The sequence below is a fragment of the Larus michahellis genome, chromosome 1 (assembly GCF_964199755.1).
Source record: "Larus michahellis chromosome 1, bLarMic1.1, whole genome shotgun sequence".
Lineage (NCBI taxonomy): Eukaryota > Metazoa > Chordata > Aves > Charadriiformes > Laridae > Larus > Larus michahellis.
In genome coordinates, this window is record NC_133896.1 from 111,846,431 (window position 1) to 111,871,464 (window position 25,034).

Sequence of the window (25,034 nt, forward strand, 5' to 3'; positions counted from 1 at the left end):
GCTGACACTAAGAGCTCCTACCAGAAGCCCTGCTGTCTTTAAGGAGCTTTTCCTTGGAGGAAGCCCTTTTAATTAGGCATTGCTCCCGTTCTCAGACATTACATTTCAAAATACCGAATATAAGTATTCTGAGACTCAGAAGTGCATATGCCACTTTCATATTTTCTTTATTCATGGCACCTCTGAAACCCAAACAATAAAAAAATGATAGCAGCAAATATAACTAGCTGCATTATGGGAAGAACTTTCTGATCAGTTGTAATTTATTTTTCATGACACTATTTATCTGATGTTCCCCCCGCCTCCGCTTCCCCCGCCTAATCCTCAAAAGAGAAAGGGTGAAGGAGGGAGGATGGAAGGGAGTTCACAAGCAAATGAACCTCTGCATCTTAAAAAGACTGCAGTTACTGTTACTGAGGTTACAAATCACTTTAGTCCCCAAACAACAAGGAGGATGCCTCTGCCATCAGCAGCAGTGGGGTTAATAAAAATATGTTCTTCTGTATCTAGCTTATTTTATAGATCTCTATGCTTTTTCAGAATTTCTGTAATGAGCGTGTTGTGCCTGTCAGGGGTTGGTTTCCTCAGTGAAACCTTCACAGTCACTTTCATCCCCAAAGTCTCAAACTTCTTGTCAAAACCTATAATTACCTCCCAGAGTCAAATCTGCCATTAATCATCTCAGAAAGATTTTTTGCTAAGCCTTATCACTCAGAGTGCTGAAAATGAGTAGGGACCTGCTGTATCTTTGCCACCTCTCTGGACTGTGTTGTCCTGTTCTGGGAAAATTGAGAATTAGCTAAAATCAGCTTTGCTGAAGTAACAAGGCTTTCAAACAATAATATTTTATCATGTGAAGGTAATCCAGATGTCTTCCTCTTTTACTCCTTCCTTTTCTTTCATCAAAGGTAGACATGCAACGTCCATTCTTTGCTGCAGTACAGCTGTAACAATTAGAGGAGGCATAAAGTGTGAAATATTTTTCCCAGTGTCTGTATTTTGCAGAAAAGACCCAGTCAAAAGGCTAAAAAGTGGATTCTTATAAAATTTCCTGTTCGGTTATAAAAAATCAAGGTAAAAGCTGTTATAAATGTTGAATATTCCAGGGAGGGGGAAGGAAGTTACTTAGGAAAAAAGAAAGAAAATATATCTTTAATCAGAGGTGATTCTTTTTTTATTTATTTTTCTCCCCTGTTCTTTTTCATCTCCATTTTTCACTTTTTTCACCTGTGAAAAAAAATCCGTTGGAGAAAAAGACGGGAGAAATACTGAGTGTTTAAAATAACATTCACAAAGCCTCCAGAAAACTAGAAGAAATAAACATTTTAAATTTTTTAAGGAAAAAAAGCTCGTACTTGAAAACAGTAATTTGTATTTGCTCAAAAATGTCAGGTAGCCTGAATATTAATATCAAAATAAATACACAGCTATTTTAATGAATATAAAAGCAGAGGAACACCTCCTTCCCTGTATCATTAACCCCAATGTGTGCATTGACTTAAAATCACTACGAAACTGAGAGTTTCAAGGACACTAACACTTTGGTATTATAAGTATTCACCTACTCAATGTGAATAATTTGCCAGCATTGGTGAAAGAACAACGTGGACAATTAATGATGTTTTCAAGGCATCTGCAGACTGAGAGCTCCATGGTCATGTTTACAGCATGATCATCATGTGGACAAAGGCCAGTGTTAAAAAGAAGGAGTCTTGATGACTCTCCCTCACCACCTAGCATTTTTCTCAGCACCTGAACAAATTTATTTGATTTAACTAGGGTAGTTTAAGGGCATAGTTCAGTCTTTTTTTTTTTTTAATCTGCCTTTTTTTTCCTCCCCCCCTGCTCCCCCTCCGAAGAAGTGAACTAAGCTTCATTGAAGATATTTCTATTTGAGACATTTATCAGTCTTTTTTTCCGTATATTTGAGACTACTATCAGCATTGTGGTTGGTAAAACCAAAATAAAGTGAAAAGGTGTGATGGAGAAGCAGTGGTACAGCATGGAAGCTCCAGAACAGGAAAAAAATGCTGCCTATCCAGCTAGCCTGTGGTGCTTCTCTCCAGGCACTGGTGTGTACCTACTTGCATAGCGTCAAGAGAAGAGCTGAGTTCAATGTAAAGACACCAAATTCACTTTGTTGGTTCATTGTAAAGAAGCTTAGGTTCAAAGAAGCAAGTGGGCATGTTTCTGGGTCTGCTTTGTTTGTACCGGTGCTGGTCTGGCATCCTCATAGTTGAGGGCAACTACGAGTCTCAGTTGTGCCCTGTGTAGTTGGACACTGGGCTCAGGAGAATATGCTTTGGGCAAGAGCTAGTTCCTCAAAAGCCACAATGTTAAATCTTCCCCTCGGTTTTCTGTACTCCAATTTATGCCATTACAGAGGGATGCAATGGTAACACATACATTCATCCCATGCCCTGCATGGGATTTCCCAATTAGTGGGTTCCCAATGCTGAAATTGCCTTTTTCTAACTCTTTTTTTCCCCATGGAATATGAGGGAATTTTAAGGCTTTAAAAGCTCAGGTGGTACCATCAATTTGGAACATCTGCATCCTAATGTGAATGTTCTAATAGATTCCTGAAATTCAGAACTCCTCTGAAGCTTTATTTCCAAATCCATTGCTGTCACTGGATTCTAAGAAGACAGTAATTGAAAAAAGATATAAGAAACCCCTTCACTGTCCAAGTGGCTAAAGGCTTTTTAGGCATTTGCAGGTAACTCAGAGGAAGGGGATGCATGCAGCAAAGGAAGCAAAGAAGGGGATTATGTCACAAACCAAGGTGGACACTATGGAAGCTCTACTAGAACCCAGCTAACTGATATGCGTTTGGATAACCATTTAAGTAAGAAGCGTAAGGCTAATTGGAAAATGATTATTCAGCACGGGCCAAATGTTCGTGAAGATAATGAGAAGGTTGATTAGTGAATTGAGAGAAATTAGAAGGACAAACCTACTGCAGTTTGTTGTGATTCCTGAAATGAATATCACATGGGAAATACGCAACTGGAAATATTTTAGAAATTCATGTGTAGAATTATATCTGCAAAAAATGAAAGGGAATATATAATAATTTTCTCTTACTTGTTGATAGTAGGAGAAGTAAAAAGGAAAAAGTGCTTTCATTTAGGGAAGAAACATGGATATGCCCAGGGATCACAGGGTACATAATTCCAACCATTTTTATCAGCCTCTGAAATTTGTCTCATTCTGTGTTGAATCCTGCACAAAGACCCTTGATTTTGTGCAGACTTTTCATCCTATATATCCAGGTAACTTCCCTGCAATTCCAACTCTTTTTGTACTCTTCTACTGCCTGAGATGGCTCTCGGTTAGTACTTCAGCGACTAGGGTATTTTTCTTATCACTGGTGTTTCTCCCTCCATACCGCAATTCCCTCACTAGCGCATTGCTACTACCCTGACAGTTGCACCCCCATTTTTCAATGACTCTGGGATCTAAACTCTAATCAAACTCTTTTCTGATCTCTATTCCGCTGTCTGTCTGATCTACCAAGACCCATTTTCCACTTGAAAGGGTAAACAGATAACCATTTCTACCAACAGCATTTGTACTGACAGCAAGGCAGAATCATGAGCCTGTGACTACAAATCCTGTAAATCAACTAAAGAAGTTAGGCAGACTTTAGCATGACTATCAAATTAAATTCTGAAGCAGTTGTTAAAATCCTTTTCTGTTATGTGTATGCATCTTGCCAATATTCTCCTGTGCACTTATATATTTTTTATATTTTGTATACTTCTTATATATTCATGATTTTATAAGTAGGATACATTTTTAGATAATTTTGCAGAGAACTATTTTATAATATGGAGAATACACAATCTGCCAAAGGGTTAAGTAAATTAAAGCAGTAGGTAAGTGAACTGGTTAGGCAGAACGTTGATTTGTGAAAAGAAATATTATGGCTGACATAGAAATCTGTATAGAAATTAGAGACATAAAATGGTAAGTTGATTCTAGGATGCTATAGAGAGAGTTTACCTCTCCCGGGTAGTTAAAATAAAATAACACAGAATCAGCAAATGTTTTTATACATTGGAGAATCCTATAACAAGGCAGGATATTTGATCCTGGCAGAGGTTTAATTACTCAGATGTTGATTTGGATGCCACTCAATACAAAAATGAAGAGGAGGAACACATTTTGAGAGGTATTTCAGGACTGCTTTCTTCCACAGCTTATTGAAGCATTCAGATGGTTAGAGGCTATTTTGGACCAAATCCTAGAAAATATACCAAGTATGATTAATAGGACTGGAGCAAAGAAACACCCAGGACATTACAATATCATTACTTCAAAATATTCTTGGGGGCTGGAGGAAGCAAAGTGAACATTCTGGACTGCAGGAAAGCTGACTTTGAGAAAACATGAAATGCCCTCACAGGTTTTGGTTAGTATTTTATTGGTCAAGATTTTAGTATGCAGAGGGAATCTAGTGGAGACTCTAGGAAGTGTTTTAGAAACAGTTGGTGATGCAATTAAAATCCATCCTGGTTCAGTCTAGAGGGAAAAAAGGCAACAGATGCAAGTTTGTTTAAGTGGCAATGTAAAAATAATTATAAACAGAAGGCTTCTTTAAAAATATATAGAAAAAGTAGTGAGGGGTGGATTGGGAAATCTCTAAAAATAAGCATAAGTAAGTCAAGAACATAATTAGCAGTACTGAATGTTGGATTGTAAAGGGTTTTTCAACCAACAAAGGATTCTACTGCTGTATTTACAGTAAATGAAAAATAAAATGTGAAAGTGATCTACTTAAAAGGGAGATTGGGGAACCAAATAAAGTCTAATAAAATAGCAGATTTCGAGAAGAGACGGGAGATAGCAAGCTGCTCAAGGCAAGGATTACATTTCCTAATTAAACCAATTATCAACAGTTAATATTGCATTTAACATACTCAGAGCTCTGCACTACCTGGTAACAGATGCAGGGGAGTAATCTTAGCTCCATTACAGAGACTGGGAAGCAGAGGCAGAGATGAGCTAAGGCTGGTGCAGAGTGAATTAGTGTCACTGGTGAAATTAAAGGTCTTTCTGTTTGACAGTTTCCTGCCTCTGTGGTCCCATTCTTATTGGATTGCCAAATTCTTATTATAGGTAGGGGGAGATAGCAAAATAACCCAGCAAAGCAAAAGAACAGGAAGGAAATAAATTCTCCAATTTTACAACCCTTTCCACACGGGCAGACAGCTTTCACAGCTGCAGTGAAGCCAGCCATCGCGCAGGTTTCTACCTAACTGCAACAGTTTGCAGGAGGGTGTCTGGGGTTCCTGTAGGAACTGGGAACTCGTGGAGTAGTCTGGGATATCTGAGGAGGTAAGGACCTGATCACAGTCACTAGGTGAGAGACCACATGCATGTTTGTGTCATACAGAACCCAACCTGTACGCCTAAGCTGCAAGCAGGCTTCCTTCTGTCTTTCCTTCCTTCTGTCCTTCCCTTTGTCCTTTCATCCTTCCTTCTGTGCTTCTACCACTGACTGACTTGTGCAGTCCAAGAAAAATATACGGACCTTGGCTTGTAAAACACATGTATGACTTAAAATTACACATTTTTCCACCAGTTTCAAAAAGACCATTCTTCTGGTTGAAGTTGACTACCAGTTTATGTTCTTAAATGATTCAGGGCCATGGTCTGCATGACGTAGACCTGATCATAAAGGAAAATTTCTAGTATCTTGAGGAAAGAGAAATACTAGAAGGCAAATAATTCATAACTATGAGAGTTCAAGAAACTGAAGACAGAAACAGATGAAGTCTTTGGGAAATTACTTTCCAAGTTACTTGATGAGAGCGCTAGAAACTTGCAAACATAATGTCATTAGTCTGAGATAGGTCTGTGACATCAATTATGGAAAAATATTAGCAAAAATGTGTAGGGTCGTTGATAGAGCATGCTGCGGTACTTAATTTCTTTAGAGATGAGTAACATAAGAGTCTGGTATTGCTTAATTCAATTGTCATTTTTTACCCATTTTTATTATGTGGTATTGTCTGCATTCAGTATAGAAAGAATTGACATAATTTTATTTTGAATGTATATCATTTTCACCCTCGACAGTGATTAATTTCATGAAGGACTTATCTTGGTGAAGGAGGCAAATTCCCTGAAATTTCCCTGAAAGAAGGGAAATTTAGGTTAGATATTAGGAAGAATTTCTTTACTGTGAGGGTGGTGGGACATTGGAACAGGTTGCCCAGGGAAGTTGTGGATGCCCCATCCCTGGAGGTGTTCAAGACCAGGCTGGATGGGGCTTTGTGCAGCCTGGTCTAGTGGGAGGTGTCCCTGCCCATGGCAGGGGGGGTGGAACTAGATGTTCTTTAAGGTCCCTTCTAACCCAAACCATTCTATGACTCTATGATTCCTATCCTTTTCCTTTTTAGACTGAGACAGTTCCCACCATTTATTGAGGTGACTCTTCTAGATGTATGGTTTGGGCTTTCCCCTTCCTCTGTCTGGCTGTGGCAGAGATGCGAGGTAAGCTGCCCCTCCTGTGGGGCTCTGCATGGCCACAGCTCATCTCCTCATGTCAGATGCTGCTGAAACACATTGCTCCTGGCTTTGAGATATTACACGCCGCTTGTGAGAGCAGGACTGAAGCTTGTAGGTCAATTATTTTTCATCAAAGGTAGTGCTACTTTTCTGTGTGATGATTTCATGGTTTTCAAATTACCCACACAATTTCTAGAAAATATCAGGCAAAAAGTTACTTGTGAAGGAGTACAATTCCGGACTGAGACCAACCAAGTGGAAGTGTTCAAACAAATATGTCAAAACAATTCAGATTTTGACACAGATTTTGCTTGTAATCAGCTTTATGATGTATTTATTTTTTCCGGTTCCTTTCTTTCCTTCTCTTCAGTAAATTTCCTAAAAGCCTGATGATATGGTTTACACCGGACTTGGGCGGGCGGGGATTTCTCAGTCCATCAAACAGCAGAATGGTACTGAGGTTTCAGAAGACTTTTGTCTTCACCAGCACTCTTGCGAGGTTGTAAAGTACTGAACGTATAGCTGTTCAACAGGTGTACAGTCTTCTTCATCAAAGACTGCTACCAATGCAATGGTAATCTTGGAGCTGAGTGACTGTTGCAGGATTACTGTTTCAGTTAGAAGTCAAATTCATCTATAAATATTCACTATAGTGTGAAAATCAGACTTATAGACTATTACCAAGTTATCTGTTATTCACATAAATATCTTGCTCTTTATTCATTCTACCTGATACTGTGTTCCCTTTCTCTTAAACTGTGGCTCTTTTGCATGCGGCATTGGGGTTTGTGCCTGAGAAAATGATATGTTTCAGGAACACACAAACAAAATGTTGACACAATTCTGGAAACACAGGTGAAGAATCAGCCAGCAATTTCACTTGCAAGAGTGATCTGTTGGTGTTGGAGCCTGGCTTTGCGGCTGAGGACTGCACTGGGCGGTAGCTTACCTGTGGAGCTTGTTATTCCACTTGTTTTGCAAGTTGTATGTCCTGAGCTTTCTCCAGCTGTTTGCACACATTGACTCCTATTTTCTATAGTATGTGGCTCACCGAGGGTACAAAAATCCTTTAATGATGATGACTAGCTACCTTACAGAGGCTTCATGACCCAGTTAGACACTGCACCTCACCCTGTCAAATTACATGTAGTGTCAGTAGAGTTTCTTGCTAAAATGCTTAAGTAGTTGTATTTTAGTCATGAATATGAATTATTGACTGACACGCATTGAACAAAAAGGATTTTTGAATCTAATCAAAAAGCAAGTACAGAATATCTCTGAGAGATGCAAAAACGCTTATGATAGTCAACCAGTTGTATTCCTGTGCAGTGTCTCTAGCTTGAAACCCGCCTAGCAGTATCTTCAGATTTTGTCAGTGTGGGCTATATCTTCCTCCACGTGAATGATGAACATTGGTCGTCTGCATTACAGGTCACTCTAGCACAGTTTACTACTGGTAGCACATCAGTAAACAAACCAAATATAAAGGTATGGTTTGTAATAGCATCAGAAGCTGTCATATTACTGGTCCAAACAGATGAAAACATCATATGGCTTACTTGGTTAGAACACCAAAATTATTACTATTATTTTTTTATTAACACCTAGGAAATTTGCAACATTTTGTCTACAGAAAACTTCATCATAGTGAATATGGCCTTGATATCCCCTCATCCCCTCCGTTTCTGAAGCTGACACAAGTAGACTAAAGTGCATGCTTGTGTGTGTAAGAGGAAATGGATGACAAAAATAATAATAACAGCTATAGGAAACTGAAGACACAAATAACAAAAAAGGGGTTTTATTGTGTAATGGTCCTTGAATTCCTGACTGCATGTAATGGCACTGGAGAAGACAAGCAGGCTACAGAGGCATCTCCATAGGGAAACTGGAAATGAAATGCTATTGTTTGCTATTCAAGGTACTGGCCAGACTTCAGCTAGTTCACTGTGTTTGGTTTCAGTGACCTTTTCAAACAAAGAGTAGTGCCCTGCTGAACGTACAGAGCACGGCATCAAGGATAATTCAAAGTGATGGGAAGAAGATGTTCTTTATGGTATATAATAAATAACAGAACCATCCCTGGGTAGCTATATTGTGGATAGTTATATTTATGATCCAGTAGAAGTCCCTGACATCTATGTTTGTGGGGCACTTTTTAGGAGGAAGCAATTTTCTAACTAAATGGAAATTACTCTTACTGGAGAAGACTGAAAGAAAAATATAAGTGAAGCTTCCTTTTTTATTCTTCATTAGATAAAGCATCTCAGCTGAACACTGCTAAGCTGGTTTTCCAAAAAGAGATTCATAGGTTTTAAGCCATGACCCAGGAAAGTCATTAAACACATTGTTTAACTTGAAGCACGTGAATTGCATTTTGAAATCGGCAGCTTTACTTGAAGTTGTGTATTTACTTAAGGGCATGACTGGACTGGGACCAAAGCTCGGTGGGGAAGGATTTGTAACTTTCTGTTGTTGATATTACTGCAATGCAAATAGTTAGTAGCAGCCATTATTGTGCTGTTTCACAGTCCTTATTAAAATAAAACTTTATGTAGCTTGTTGGCTACTTTGGTTAAAGAGTATCTTTTGGGTAATTTGGATTATATAGATTTGTCTTGCTCCTTCAAGTTTTGCAACAATGTTAGTAAAATATTTGCTTGCAGGTTCTTTTCTTTTGATCTTGAGGAGCATCTTGTACATAGCAGTTACTCAGTGAGACGACTAAAGGAGGAGACAACCAGCAGTAAATATTAGCAGTGGCAAAATAAACTAAGAAAGACGTTTAAAAATAATGCGTAGCTTCTACCTCAAAAGTTAAGGTTTGATAGGATTGGGTTTCCCCCCCAACACTGTCCCCCCCTAAATGGCATTACATCATATAAAATACCTCATGTATGCAGAGCTGCATGTCGGTATGAGACATCCAACTAAAATTTGCTATCCGATACCTGAAATTAAAAATGGAAAAAAAAAAAAAATCTATTAAGTAAAAGGCGCTCTGATTTCTGTCTCAGATTTCTAACACAGAAGACGGTGCTCATGTAACACCTGACATATTAATGGTGTTTCACATGCCCAGGACCAATTAGTTATGCAATGCCTGCTCCATACCATTGATCTGACTGAGCCAGACTAACCTACAAGAAGTGCACTCCAGGACCCCATATCACATTTATTGCTCATATGCACGCGGTCTGCATCAATTCGGAACTGCACTCACAGCGGGATTTCTGCATCTCAGAGTCAGTTCACACATATACAATGACAACTTTCCTAGGATTTTGTGTGAGCTACCCCCTTTCAGTGAAATTAATAAAAAAGTGACTAGCCAGAGGGGTATATTGAATGGTAAAATCTACAAGTTAACTCATAGTGTTTTCATAGTAAACCCATTAAAGCCATGTCCTGCAATTACTTACCAACAGTTCAGCGCTTATTTTGTTTCCTTGGAGAATGGCTTAGTGTAAAAAGCAGCGATGTATTTGACAATAACTAATTATTGTTAATTAATACCACAATTGGCAATTAAATCAGACATGGTAACAATTTTGCACGGCTGATCCTTCATCTGCGAGAGTGGTGCAAGCAGGCATTCTGTCTTACACGCCCTCACAGTTGAGGTAGTCAATTACAGCAGCAGACATTTTTTGGAAAGGGAAATTTTGTTTGATTGAGTGGAAATTTGGAATATGTACTTGTCTAAATATAACACAAAGGACGGCTCTCCAAGTAGCTTGCAAATGGAAGGGAAGCAAATTTTTTTTTCAGGATTGTGCACCTGGAAGAAATATTGAGGTGAGAACCATGAGATAAAATTGTGAGCTGCTGACAGCCTTAAAAATTGCCCTAATTGAGAATGAGACTGTGAGGCACATCTAACTGTTGCTAGGACCTTGAAAGGACCGGCACTCAATCTTCTAATTCCGTATTATGGAGCAAACCTGCAGTGTTTGTGACCTTGCAAAATCAGTTTGAGCCCAGCTGACTTTTAAAGCCTTAAATCAAGATCCCGCCAGAATGAGATGATTCTTGTAAGAATGATAACCCACAGATAAGGCAAAATGAAATCTCGTTGGCTCTTGGAATGACTTGGACAAACTCTGGCAATGGAAATGTCAATCACATGGCCTTCTGCCAAGGTTAAATCTCAACTTCCCTGTGATTCAACAGTCTGGACACTTTGGCAATTGTTTCCAACACAAATACCATAGAAAAGCAAGCAATTTCTGTCAACAGCTGGTGTGAGGTGACTTGAAATAAGCTTTTTAGCTTTACTTGGAGCTTTACTTGGGAAGTAAGTGGTAGAAGAAGAGGAGAAAGTGATTGTTTTGGACAGTAACTTGTCTCCAGACATATGGACCCAGAATACTTCTCTGCTTGCTCATATATTTGAAATGTAGAGCCAAGTCAGATGGCTGTATCTCCCAGCTAAAACTGGGGGACTGACAAACGCTTTAATATGAACCTGTTCATTCAGGGTTCCAGGTAAATTGCCTTTTTCAAAACCTTACCATAAATTCCAAACATCACATTTCCCCACTGACATTTTGTTCTGTATTCCCTCATTGTTCAAATTAAACATGCTGATTTTTAAAATGTGAAAACATGAGAACTTTTCCTGATTTACAAGGAGGGTATATTAATAGATTACCACGGCTGTTCACCCCAAGTCTATACAGTATCCAAGCATTTCTAGAACAATGACATCTGTCACTTGTTTCTAAATGTGAGGCAATGACATGCTTTCTTCCTCATGTTCCTGGCCGTAGCTGGAATGCTATAACTAAAAGCACCTTTCTCTTAAATGAAATTAAATTACAGTGCAGAAAAAGTTTCTGGCTGGACTCCAAATTTCATTGAAGCGTGGCATTGTCTTTCATTACAAGTAAAAGCAGAGAGGAACCTAGCACTCATTCCGATGCCATGGCACCTAGTTTCAAATCACTTATTTGTCTTCATGAGATAATAAGGGTAGGTGATAGAAGTAAGCAATATGTTTATTGGGAACTTTTAAATTTATTTTCCAGAGGTGGTTTTGCTATTAGATATGTTTCCACACTTAGTGGGGAATAAATTTTCCATGGCAAGGAAAATTGTCAACACAGGTGGTCCAGGTTTATCTTATCTTCCCTTGCAGTTCTTTACGGAACTGGTTACATGTACCATAATATCCTGTAATTCCTAAGCTCGGAGAGGTTCATTAGTTCCTAATAAGGGTTTTTGCTTTCACCAGCCAGGCTCTTCTCAGCACTGCAGATCCAGATTCCCCACCGTACCCCACTATTCTGTCTCTTCCCTGCCACCCCTACAGCTTCTCTACCATACACCTTTTAATCTTTACAATACTCACACAAATAGAGTGCTTAAATTATTTGAGGCTTTCTTGGGTAACAGCTGGTCAGCATGGATCTTTATTGTTCCCTCCCATACCTCAGTGAGGCATGTCACATATGCAACACCTTCCTAGAAATACGCTTCTCTCCCATTTCCTTCCTCCCCTGTAATTTCATGCTGATGCCCTGTAGAGTATATTTCCCAGGGAATGCCTTTAAACCTTTTGCTGCTCTGCTTCCACTTCTTTGCTAAATCTGTTCTAAGCAGATCAAATCTGATAGATAACTGATGTTATAGAAGGCACCCTGCTGGAGTTTTCTGAGAGGCAGAATGTAGTGCAGATCTGTACGAAAATAGAAAATCTGCAAGGCAGTTTTGCTGGGTTCAAAATCATTTTGTCTGTAATGTCTTTTTAAGTATCTGTACAAAGAATTCTGTTGGACCATTTGATCTGGGATGAGAAGTAACAGAGACAGTATGGATCAGTGAATTTGTTCTCTTTAGGAATGCTTGATTGAGAACTCTCCACAAAACACTCTTTATGCTTTGTTTTTCCAGGTACCTATATACTGTTGTGTTTGATGTTTCCCTTTCATTCGCAGCAGAAGGTGAGTTTGTAATTTGTTTTCCAGAATTTAGAATGTGTGCTGTGCTTTATGGAACAAAGAACTACTGCAAAGGATTATTGATATGCCTCAAAACTGAGCCTTTCTGTTTTGAGAATAACACTTTCACCACTGTCATGGAATCAGAGTGAAATATACTTTAGAAGCTTAGTTCTTTGTTTTGTAGCATTCGTGCAAACCCTTGTTCCAGTTGGCATGTACCTAAAAAGCCACCAAATGCATAAAAAATGAAGGAAAAAGCCCCAAACCAGATTCAAGAGTACATCACAGATAGGAAAAAGCACCTGATTTTCTCAAAAGGTGGCTGAATCCTAGAAAAAAGTGTTAGCTAGGTTTTATGAAAATAAACCAGTATATCCAACACCTTTCTCATCCTTAGAAGAACTGTATGCTTATGCCTGTGCTAGTAAACTGAATGTGAACAGAGAATGATCCAAGTCTTTGCTTGTAAAATGCCTTCTCCCTGGACCTGTTGGAATGGGTCCGGGGGAGGGCATCCTTCCAGTGCTTAAAGGCGGCCTACAGGAAAGATGGGGAGGGACTCTTCATCAGGGAATGTAGCGATAGGATGAAGGATAATGGTTTTAAACTGAAAGAGGGGAGATCTAGATTAAATATTAGGAAGAAATTTTTCACTGTGTGGGTGGTGAGACATTGGAACAGGCTGCCCAGACAAGTTGTGGATGCCTCATCCCTGGAGGTGTTCAAGGCCAGGCTGGATGGGGCTTTGAGCAACCTGGTCTAGTGGGAGGTGTCCCTGTCTACGGCAGGGGGTTGGAACTAGATGATCTTTAAGGTCCCTTCCAACCCAAACCATTCTATGATTCTATGAACTTCCCTCTTCACTGGGGACATCATTTTCCTCACTAAAACAGGACCTTTAGCCTTTGACAAAAGTAATTTTCTGTTAAAAATTCAAAGACATATAAGCTGACCATAAAATGAGGACGCATTAACCTCTTGCCAGAATTCCTCATAGAAATTATACAAGGTTGGAATTAATCTCCCACAGGTTTTATGGAGAAAAAGCAAGTTTCAAAGCAGTATTTTCGGTGTTTGCTTCTTTATCTGTTATCAGATATTATATGCAATATATGTGCTGAATTACATGGGTTATTTTATTTCCTGCTTTAGATGCTGGCACTGAATTAGGTCAGGATGGCCAACTTGCAACTTGTGACTTGCATGAAGCTTACGAGCTGCTCAAGTGCAACTTCTTCAACCGCTGTGCTTCAGTTAACCCCTCTCAGAGATCATCTCTTTGGTCTTGGTCTCTGAAGTATGTAGGATGTGTTAAATGGTCCTCAAGTATATAATGCTTTTAGTAAGAAGTTCTCATGGCTAGGAGGGCTGTCTGTTTCTGGTTGGGTTATAAGATGTCTTTGCAAGGAGAACAGCTACACAAAAAACTTTTCATCTTTCCCCTGCACAACAATATGAGACACTAGCATGGTGGCTGGCATTGTATATTGTCCCTGCCTCTCCCTTCAGGGAATAAAATACTGAGAACTGGATAGGAGGTCCAAACAGCAGGCATGATCTCCAAAGCATTGCTTAACTTCGTACTAAATATAGGTGCTCTACATTTTCATATGGGTTTTCTGGTGGAAAAAAATACACTTAAAAACATAGAATTAAATTCTTAATATAACATTTTGACTGACTATTTTGTACCCTTTCTGGATTAATTCTGATCTGCTTAGTGAAAATACAATTGCAACGGTTAGCAAAATGTGTCATTTTTCAAACACTAGCTATTTCAGTAAATTAAAAATATTGATCATATGTCAGTTTCAAAAAAGAAGAACAAAAACCAGAAATGAACATGACTTCAGTTTCAAATGCTTTGAAGTAAAAAAAAAGAGAAGATATTTACTCTTTAGCACTAGTTCTAAATACTCAAAGCAATGAAACACTTATCAATACCCTTGGGAATATTCTCTGTAGCTGAATCAATCTTATTCTCAAGTGTTTTCCTGAAATTCAGTGTAAATTATCCTTTTCTTAATATCATTCTATAACTCCTACATGTCTTCAATGTACTTTTAAGGTATTTGTCATGAAGCTTCAGATACAACCATTACTAAGTTTCTTTTTAAATGATAAAAAACATGCTCCGTGTAAATCCAATCTTCCATTAGACCCTGGTGAATGTTGGCCCTGTTGGCTTTGTTTTAGACCCTAAAAGGCAAACTGTGGATTGAGTAAGTGGAGAGAAGGAGCAATATTCTGTGCAAAAATACAGTTTCTCATTTTTTGTTCCTGAAAATTTGGACAGACATTATTTGTAAGCTCCTGGGCCAGTGTTCTCAGATAAAGCACTAACTCATGCTCAAGCAGAGGATGACAGTAAAGTACTGTGACCGTCTCTCAATTACATTGAAACTGTATTATTAAAAAACAGGTAAATCTGTGTTCTGATGGGGTCTTAAATCTGAGTAACGTTTTAAGTCTCGTAAGATTCAAATATCTTAAAGATTGCCATCTATGCATATTGTTCCAAACTCAAAATATTTTGCATCCAGTGTGGAAGTAATCCAATATTAGATCTCAAGATGACAAAGAATCTTTTATTTTGAAATGTTGAGAGAACATCATAAAAAAAGTCTCACAGAGTAAAGAATTCAGGAAGCTGAGTCACAGTGGTTATCCCATTGAAGATGAGCTCCCAGTAGAAATTATGGCCAAAAAAGGACAATGGGACTGTATAGAGCAGAAGCCTGTGAAATTTTCGAGGAGTACAGATTTTTTATCACTAAGTATAAACAGTCCTGGAATGCTGAAGTTTAGAGCCCAATTCTGAAGAAAATAGATAAATATTGGAGAAGGTTAAAATTAGAATAAAGAAAATGGTTAAAGAAAATTGATTGTTTTGAGAGGTTCCACACGATCTATTTAGTTTAGCAAACAAACATTTAACCTCACCTCCATTTTTTAGTGAGGAACAAAAATTTGGTAAAGAACTCTTCAGTCTAACTGAAAAGAGCTGAATGAGGTCCCATGACTGGAAGCTATAAAAAAACAACTGCAGATTCAACTTGAATATGGATAACAATTTGTCACTTGGAATGCCATGTATTGTTTGTCATTCCCTAACAATTTCTATCAGGAATTTAAGGGACATAACTTTGTTCACATTTGGCTATTCAACTGAAAGTAGAAATCGATACAGTCCACTCTATTGATTTGCAGATAAATTTGATCCCAGATCCTTAATTAGAAAGCTTTAAACATCTAATACTGAGCACAATTTGTGTGGTTGCCATATTTTAAAATCACAGCAAAGTAGAAAATAGAATGGAAAATGGAAACTCAATATCCTTCCCTATCCAGCTTTTTTAATGTGACATTTATCCTGGCAGCGCAATTTTTTACCTTTCAACTTTTCGTAGGAGTGGATTGTGGTATTTTAAAAACTTTATATCTCTCCCTCTTTCTCCATTCCCCTCTCCTTCTTTTTCTTTCTTTCTTTTTTTTTTTTTTTTAAGCCACAAAAATGATTAACTACCTATTTGTGCTCAGCAGTCTCAGCAGAAAAATGTGCCTTTAGCATTTTGCAGAATGATTGCAACAAAAGTGTTCAAGGGAATGCGAGTAAATAATGACAGTCCACAGGCACAAGTGATGCTGTGTTTAAGCTTCAAACGCTGGAGTGTATCACTCTGATAATGAAGACATATAGAAATATTGATATATATAGTGAGATATACTGTGATGCACTTACAGTTTGTTTTCAAATGTATCTCAGCTGCTTCGGGAAATCAAAATGTAGTGGTTGCCTAAAAGAAGAGTGAAAAGTCTCCATACCATTCATATTGCATATGAAGCAAATGCCATTATGAAAACTTCATTAATATGTAAATTGCAAGATTTTGATTAGCACTTGCAGACCCCTTTTGTTAAGAAAAGAGACAGAAGGAGCTAACCAGATTGCAATAATTTACATAATAACTCAGTGGTGGCAATGCCACCAAGAAGAGCACCTAAGGAAGGCTAAACATCTTTTTTTAACTGCTTAATATGGTATTAAAACACATTGTACAAAAAGAAGGAAAATATTTTTCTTTAAACTGAGAAACTCCTTCAGGGAGTAGTGGGATATATTAAAGATACAGTGAAGTTTATTTTAAAATAATAGGACATATATTTGCTTGAAAAAGGAATACAAATACTTTGGGTCACCATACAGTGGTCTGAAGCCAAATGTAGAGTAGCTTTTGTAACTTGGTTTTATTACGTGTTTCTCTACAGTGATTTTGCAATATGCCAGATCCTATCCTTTTGGAAAGCAACGAAAATTTGTCCATTGACTTCAATAGCCTCAAGAGTTATTTCTGTGCTCTTGGTTTTGAAACTGGAATATGTCAGTAGGACATGTAAATCTCTCACTCAGATGACCAAATCACAGTGTCATAACAATACAAGATGTCATTTGAATTTCTAAATTTTGATATATGCATCCAGATATGCCCTTTTCTGGCAAGATCTATCAGTGGGATTTATAGGTATACTAGATTTTGATTTGCTTGAGCAATATAAGAAAGCTAGTATGTTACGGTTTTCCTTATTACTTATACTTCGAATATTCAGAGCGATAAGTTAATGAAGTTTCTCTTTATCAGCATTTTACTACTTCTGTGCTGGTCATTCGAAAGATGTTTTGATATTTGGACACCCTAAAGGGAGCTCAACGGCAGTCACGTTTGCTCGGCTCTTTTGGTCACTGACTGTCAAGAGACAGCAGAGCACCTACAGCTGGTTTACAGCAGTGTGGCTTTTTTAGTGGTAACCCAGAAGATGGCTAGTAACAGAAGAAAAGGAAAGAAAATAGTGGGGATTCTGAGGACTTTCACAGACTCGCCAAAGTTCAGAGACCTCAGGGCAAAACAGGAAAAAGAAAAGAAAAGAAGATATTTGAAAAGCAAAGTTCAACAGCTCTGCTTGGTGCTACTTGAAAGTACATTACAGACATCATACTAGTTTTATCAGAAAAAATAACTGTGATCTTTTAAAATTAGTGAGCTAAGTGGCATATTTTGTTTGTTACAGTTCTATAGGGATTTTTTTTCCTGGATGATTTCTATAGAAAGGGCTTCATTATGATGTAACTAAAGCAAATATTGGTCTAAGAGTTAAGAATAACAATACAGCTTTTTGCCATTAAAAGGATATTCTGTTACATTGGGAAAAGAGTTTCTATGAAGCAGTGTGCCCACAGGGAACTTCAGAATAGGAATGGATGAACCTGCAGAGATTTTTTTTATTTGGCTTTGTTAAATCTTTAAAACATTTATAGCGATTTTTAATGTTTTAGAGGCCATTGTAAAAAGCATGAAACTCTGTCAAACTTTTTAAAGGTATTCAGGATACAGTTTAAAAAATACCCCAAATAACTGGTCGTGCTTATAGGAAGGACTGGGCTTTCAGCTGGTGATAATCAGATTTGCTCCATTGAATTCAGTAACCTTACACTGACCGTCTGGCATTCCAGGCATCTGCAGGAAGGAGTCTATCACAAAAGCATCAGCCTAGCTCCAACTAATGAAACATTTTTTGAGTTGATGGGATAAGACTGATTCGCAACAGATAAGTATCTGGCATATAGGATGCATATGAGTCAGTATGCATGAAGAAATTACCTAAAAAATTCCTAAATGGAATTACTAGGTACTATTGACCTTTTAAGATCAGTAAATTTTGACTTGTCTGTGTATCGTTAGTGTTTGTGAGATAAACTCCTAACCAGATTAGTAGATTCTTTTCAATGGATGACCCTGTCACCTTTTGGTTTTTAAGTATATTAATAACCATGTAGCATTTTTACCCTCCCTTAGCAGCTATGAGCTGCTATATAATAAACAAGTCTTGATAACTGGCATTTGATCGATATGTTTACAGAAAAAAACAGCACCAAATCCCCAGTTTTACCTCCTTGATAGCAACAGTTCCTAAAAAGATGAACATCTGAGGCCGAGCAGTAGTTGTTGACCCTAGTAGCTGGTGACACCCTCTCCTCCCAGGCGGGAGGTGACCAGACCTTTTAGCTGTCTGGCCCAGAGCCTCTGGTTTGCCTGAACTGTGCTTTGTGAATGCTCAGAAGGGAAATTGTGACATTTCGGTTATCTTTCTGCTTCTTCTTTCAGGACCTGCCAGGTGCCAGTTAAATCTTTGCCATTAAACATTTATCCTCAAGCTTGTCTGTTTTATGACCAGCAACCCATAGCTGCTGGGCCCATTCCAGTATCAAGAGACCAGAAACTCCTACATGCAGGAAACCAAACAATGTCTTCTTTTCAGCCGCATTCATGTTGGCAAAGTGGATGTTTTAGGAGCTATTGTGCTACTGTACATCCAGAGGGGTAAGACTCTAATGAGGGACCGGGATGAATCAGACTTGCTAATCAGGTCTGCTGTCTGCGTTTCCAGAGCTGCTGCTTCATGATAGCATAAACAGTTCTGCTAGCCATTATGTGTGTGTAACAGAAGTGGCTGGGATTCTGCTAGTATTTTCTTTGTAATAGGGCTAGAACAGTTTTAAGCAAATTGCAGATCATCCTAGGCATCTGTTCGGTTCACAGGGTTAGGCTGGTGTGTGCAAACTTGAATCCTTTCAAGGGAAACTAAGCTGGAAGTTCTCCTCCTGGTATGCACCAATGTGCTCCAGCCCTCATGGGGGACACAGGGGTGCAGCACAATGACTGGTTTACAAAAGCACAAGGGCAGCCTGCGCATACCAAGCATGCGTATGCCACTTGAAGTTTTACAAACCAATGAGAGCTCCTGCAATGTTCAGAACAGCTCCTTTATGATATGCTAAGATCTAAGACACATAATCCTTCACATTTGCAGTCGGTCGTGCAGCTTTCTCTTTTTTCAAGATCCTCTCCCTTCTTTAACTGCTTTATCTTCTGTTTTGAAGAATTATAGCTCCTTTCTTCCTGCTTACCATGGAAATGGCAACAGATCTCCCTTTATTCTCACAGAAGTTCCAGAAATGTGCTCCACTGACACTGACATCAGCCTGGGCCCTAAAGGGACAAAACTTTTTCTGATAGCAGGATAACATGTTTCACCTACAGGCTGGTCAGTCTCACCTCTGTGCCTGGCAAGATCATAGAGTAAATCCTCCTGGAAACTCTGCTAAGGCACATGGAAAACGAGGAGGGGATTGGTGACAGCCAACATAGCTTCACCAAGGCAAGTCATGCCTGACAAATTTTCTGGCCTACTAGGACAGTGTTACAGCACTGGTGGATAAGGGGAGTGCAACAGACGTCATTTACCTGGACTTACACAAAGCATTCGACACTGTCCCGCATGACATCCTGGTCTCTAAATTGCAGAGACATGGATTTGATAGGTGGACTACTTGGTGGATAAAGAACTGGCTGCATGGTTGCAGTTAAAGTGTTGCAGCCTACAGCTTGATGTTGAAGTGAAGACCAGTGATGAGTGGTGCTCCTCAGGGGTCAGTACTGGGACCGGTGCTGTTCAACATCTTTGTCAGTGATGTGGATGTTGTGATTGAGTGTACCCTCGACAAGTTTGCCGATGACACCAAGCTGCATGGCATGGTCGACACGCTGGAGGGAAGGGATGCCATGCAGAGGGACCTGGACAGGCTTGAGAGGTGCGCCCATGCAAACCTCATGAAGTTCAACCAAGCCAAGTGCAAGGTCTTGCACCTGGGTCACAGCAATCCCAAGGACAAATACAGGCTGGGTGGAGAATGAGTTGAGAAGAGCCCTGAGGAGAAGGACTTGGGGGTCTCGGTGGATGAGAATCTCAACATGAGCCAGCAATGCGTGCTTGCAGCCCAGAAAGCCAACTGCATCCTGGGCTGCATCAAAAGAACCGTGGCCAGCAGGTCAAGGGAGGTGATTCTATTCCTCTACTCCGCTCTTGTGAGATCCCATCTTGTAGAGTACTGTGTCCAGCTTTGGAGTCCACAGCACAAGAAGGACATGGACCTTTTGGAGCGGGTCCAGAGGAGGGTCAAGAAGATGATCAGAGGGCTGGAGCACCTCTCCTATGAAGACAGGCTGAGAGAGTTGGGGTTGTTCAGCCTGGAGAAGAGAAGGCTCCAGGGAGACCTTATAGCAGCCTTCCAGTACTTAAAGGGGGACTACAGAAAAGCTAGGGAGGGACTCTTCATCAGGGAATGTAGTAATAGGATGAGGGGTAACAGTTTTAAACTGAAAGAGGGAAGATTCAGATTAGATATTAGGAAGAAATTTTTCACTATGAGGCTGGCGAGACATTGGAACAGGTTGCCCAGGGAATCTGTGGATGCTCCATCCCTGGAGGTGTTCAAGGCCAGGCTGGATGGGGTTTTGAGCAGCCTGGTCTAGTGGGAGGTGTCCCTGCCCATGGCAGGGGGTTGGAACTAGATAATCTTTAAGGTTCCTTCCAAATTATTCTATGACTCTCTGATTATTAGCAATCCAAACAACCCATTAACCTCACGTACATAATGACGAGCTAAGTGATACATTACATTTAAGAAGAAAAAGTTCCTTTTACTGAAGATGTGGGACGACAATATGCCTTTGGAAGTGGCAACATAACTGTATCTCTACTACAGAGACTTTGCACAGACGGTCAGATGAGAAAACCCAGCTGGGCCGGTCAGCCTTTTGAGTGCCCACGCTGCGGGTCTTGCGCTCACAGTGTGGTGCACCCAGAAAGTGGAAGTGCTTTCTGTAGAGCTGATTCAGGCCCTGTTCCCGAGCCCCATAGAAGATGTCTACAAAGGAGTACCTGGAGACTCTCCATCACGGCCTACATCAGGACCTCCCTCAGCTTCTAAATTCACCCAGGGCAAGAGCACTAGTTTTGTATTCAAGTTTATAGAGGGTGTGTAAGGGAGAGTAGATGGAGTGAAAAGGAATACCCATGGCCTTTGCCGAAGTTAGAATGCTGGCCACAGAGCTGCAGCAAGGTGATGTGTATCACCCTCACAGTCCAACTGAGGACTGTCATGGCTGTATTTGCTTGAAGACCTCTCTGCACACTATTCAGCTGCTGTCTGTTAGAGACCAGGGTGATGGGGTCTCACAGACCCATGGCTGCTGTCTTGAATGGACCTTTGGGCTTCCAGGATTTTGTCTGGCAAAGGAGAATTAGCAATGCCAGATCACAGCTAAGGGCCTCTGCTCTGTCCCTCCACAGCAGAAAGTGCTGGATCTGTGATAGTTGTCTCAGATCTAGATAACATTGCAGTCCTACCTCTCTGGCTCATTGACTCAAACCAGAACCTTGGGTTAGCTAACGACAAAGTGATTGCTGTGGTTACTTTTAATTTAACACTTCTTATTCCTCCCTCCTTTTGTAGGAGAACCTCAACCACTCACAGTATTGTCCCACAGTAGCAGAAGCAAGATTACACCTACCCTTACAAAGCCTCTGTTTGGACATTGAACGAACTCAGAGTAAGGAAGGGGACTGGGAAGAAGGCACCAGAAATGAACAAGAAGGGAAATAAGGTTTGTGGCTGCATGTGAGACTTTAAAGGCGGAGCAGTGACATGCTTCAATCTTCTGGGTGAAACAGGCAAGAAGACCTTACAAGGCTTCCTAGACTTTCCTATATAAAGACCTGCATCCAAGAAAGCCAAGATTTTGGGATGGTGTTACTGGGAGCATCCTGTGTGTGTAATTTCTGCCCCATTGGAACAGCTTAATCTGGTTTGAAGTACACCCCAAATCATATATGCTGTAAATGTAAGGGTGTCATCACCTACCAGTCTACTAATCTGCTCCTCTTCCACCAAACTGCTTGAAATTGGCATTAAGTGACTTGTTTTCGTCCTTCCCTTTAGGGATCTTTTACGGACACCTGGCTAGTCCCAGAGGATGGCACATGGAATGATTGCAGACTGACACCTATCACACAGCTTTCTGTATCTCATAGGCCTGTCTGGCCATTTTATATTCAATGCACAAAATCTGCGTGTTCCATACTTTTCACATATCCATGCTAATTTTCATGATGGACCTTCAAGTGGGATGTTTTTAGTTTTTCAGTTTCGAGTGGCACTGCTCTAAAATTCTCAGCAGTGAGCTGAGCTGACACATCCTCCTGTAAGTGGCCGTGAAGGCTCTTGCAGTTATGAATGCCTCTTCCTTCCCCCTGCACCCTCCCAGTTCTGCGGTGGTTTGAGGCATAAGCCTCTTGGCCCTGCCTCTCTCCGATCCTGAGATGTTTTAGCTATTTTAAGGTATCTTAATAATTGATACTTCTTTGCAATGTGCCAGAGATGACAGCCTTTTGCATTTGTGTTGTGATAACATGACAGTTCAGGGCGTGCCCGCAGCAGGGCATGCCAAGAGGATGCGCGAGGATGCAAGACCTGTTAGCGTCACAGCACAGGGCTCTACAGCAGGAGAAAACCCCACTGCAGACCTGTCTATACTGCCCATCTGAGCAGTGCCTGGCCTGACCTAGCCATGGTGCCATGCCTAGGTTTTAGCTGGTAAGAGGAACCTCTTTGTTTTTCTCCAGAAGGGATCCCGCAGGCATGCAGTGAGGGTGGTCACAGCAACAAGGCGCTGAAATGAAACAAAGAGTAATCTGAATTGACAGTGTAAGTTCAACCACTGCGTCTACTAGCTGTGACCCAGGGGGATTTATTTGAGACATGCAGATGGTGCAAATGCAGTGAGAATATGAGTAAGTTAAATGTGCTTAGTCGGCTCTTAATTTCTAATTCCATGTACCTCTATATAATTATTTTCACTAAGAAAATTCATTGTAATCTCAGCAATGACTGTCCTGAATTTCAGCCAACTTTATTTTCTGTTATTGAAACGTTCCATTAATTCCCTTTCCCCTCCTCACCCCGCAATACTGATATGTTTACAGCAAGCCAGGTATAATGAGAGGGTCTTAATTGTTTCTCTTTCAGTGTAAGAAATTATCTGAGGTCCTTTATTTTTATTGTGAAACTTGAAAAATATCTATATTAATTGTAGGGTTGTTCTGTATATAAATATAATGCTGATTATGCTGTTGAAATATTATTTTCAACATCTCAAACAGCCATTGTACCATTCAGTCTTTTCAAATGAGGAGCGGTGCTCATGTAAAAGCAAATTGTGGTGAACAACACACAAGAAACATTAATGTGTGTGAAACAACTTAAAGCAATAACTGTGGCCTTGGACACACAGGCAATCATTCACTTGGACTACAAAGCAATCATGTTGTCCAAGAAGAGAGAAAAATAGGTCGGAGCAACAATTTGTTCCTAAAAAAATTGGAATCAGTTAATCAATTTGCAGTAACTATCTGATTTATTTGTGTAATAACATGACTGACAATTTACAGCCTTTTCCAATAAATCTCAAAGCCATGATTTGCTGCAGCCATAAGCCATTTATTTTATAAAGATGACCTTTAATCCCTCTGATGATTGATTAATCAGTATATCATAAATAGAGTCGTGAGAGGTGAAGAAAGATTTGCTTGATGATGACCAATCTTCTGTTCCTAAAGAGCTCTGCAGGTGTGTCCAGCACACAGAGAGCTTCATTAAAGACAACAGAGGAGTGAAAGTGGTACTTGGTGCGACAGTGAAAGATGAAAACAATAGGATTGCTTAATATTTGTTCATTCAAAAAAGCCACGGTGAACAAAAATAATCCTCCAGTCATAAAGAGCTAGCCAGTTGCTTTATGACACATCCTAAATAAGAGGGAGCTGGGTGGTTAACCCCTGGACAGAAGAGAGACGGAGCTGTGGCTGTGATTTCAGTACCCTCTTAACTTTCCCCACTCTGGGTTGCTGAGTAGGTACTTTAGCCCATTTGGTAAACACTGTTTTCAGCTGTTCTACCTAATGACTGGAGAGAGAGAGATATTACCAGACCTTCTCCCACTGGTCTTTTTCTCCACTTCTGCTTCCTAGCCATGCACTTGGAAGAGTGAATAGCAGGTAAGCATCGCCTGTCCTCCTGACTGTTCAGCTAAGTCTGCAGGATCATCCCCGACTCTCTGGAGATATGTTTTCATGACATGGCTTCAGCTGATGCAGTTGCTTGTTATCTCTAAAATGGGATTTCCCCTCCCTCACATGCTGCTCTTCCCTGTCAGGGTTACACTCCTGCCGTTTCTCTAGAGCATGGTGTGGCACTCAGGTGAGCTTGCAGGAACTGGGAAATACTTGGGGGGAAAAAATGTCAATTTTGGTTTTTTTCAGTCAATTAGCAACAACTCATGACCTAGCAGTCACACACCTAGTGGGGTGTTAAGAGTCCCTTCCATGGAGGTGAGCATTCAGTTGGCTCAGCTGCAGGGCTGAAACTATATCCACAGAGCCTCTAAAAATGCTGTTACTGTACATCCTTTGTTCCTTTATTGCATCCCCCTTGCCTGCCCTATGCCTGTGGTCACACAGTCAGCTGTGTTGGCATGCTGACGTGGGTGCCTGTGGCCAGCCCTTGTCCTAAAACAGAGGAGAAGGCAGGAAAGAGAAAGGCTCTGGAGAGGTGTGGTATTGTTTGATGGAATTCAGCTTGAATAAAAATTGCAAGTGGCTCATCCAAAATCTTCA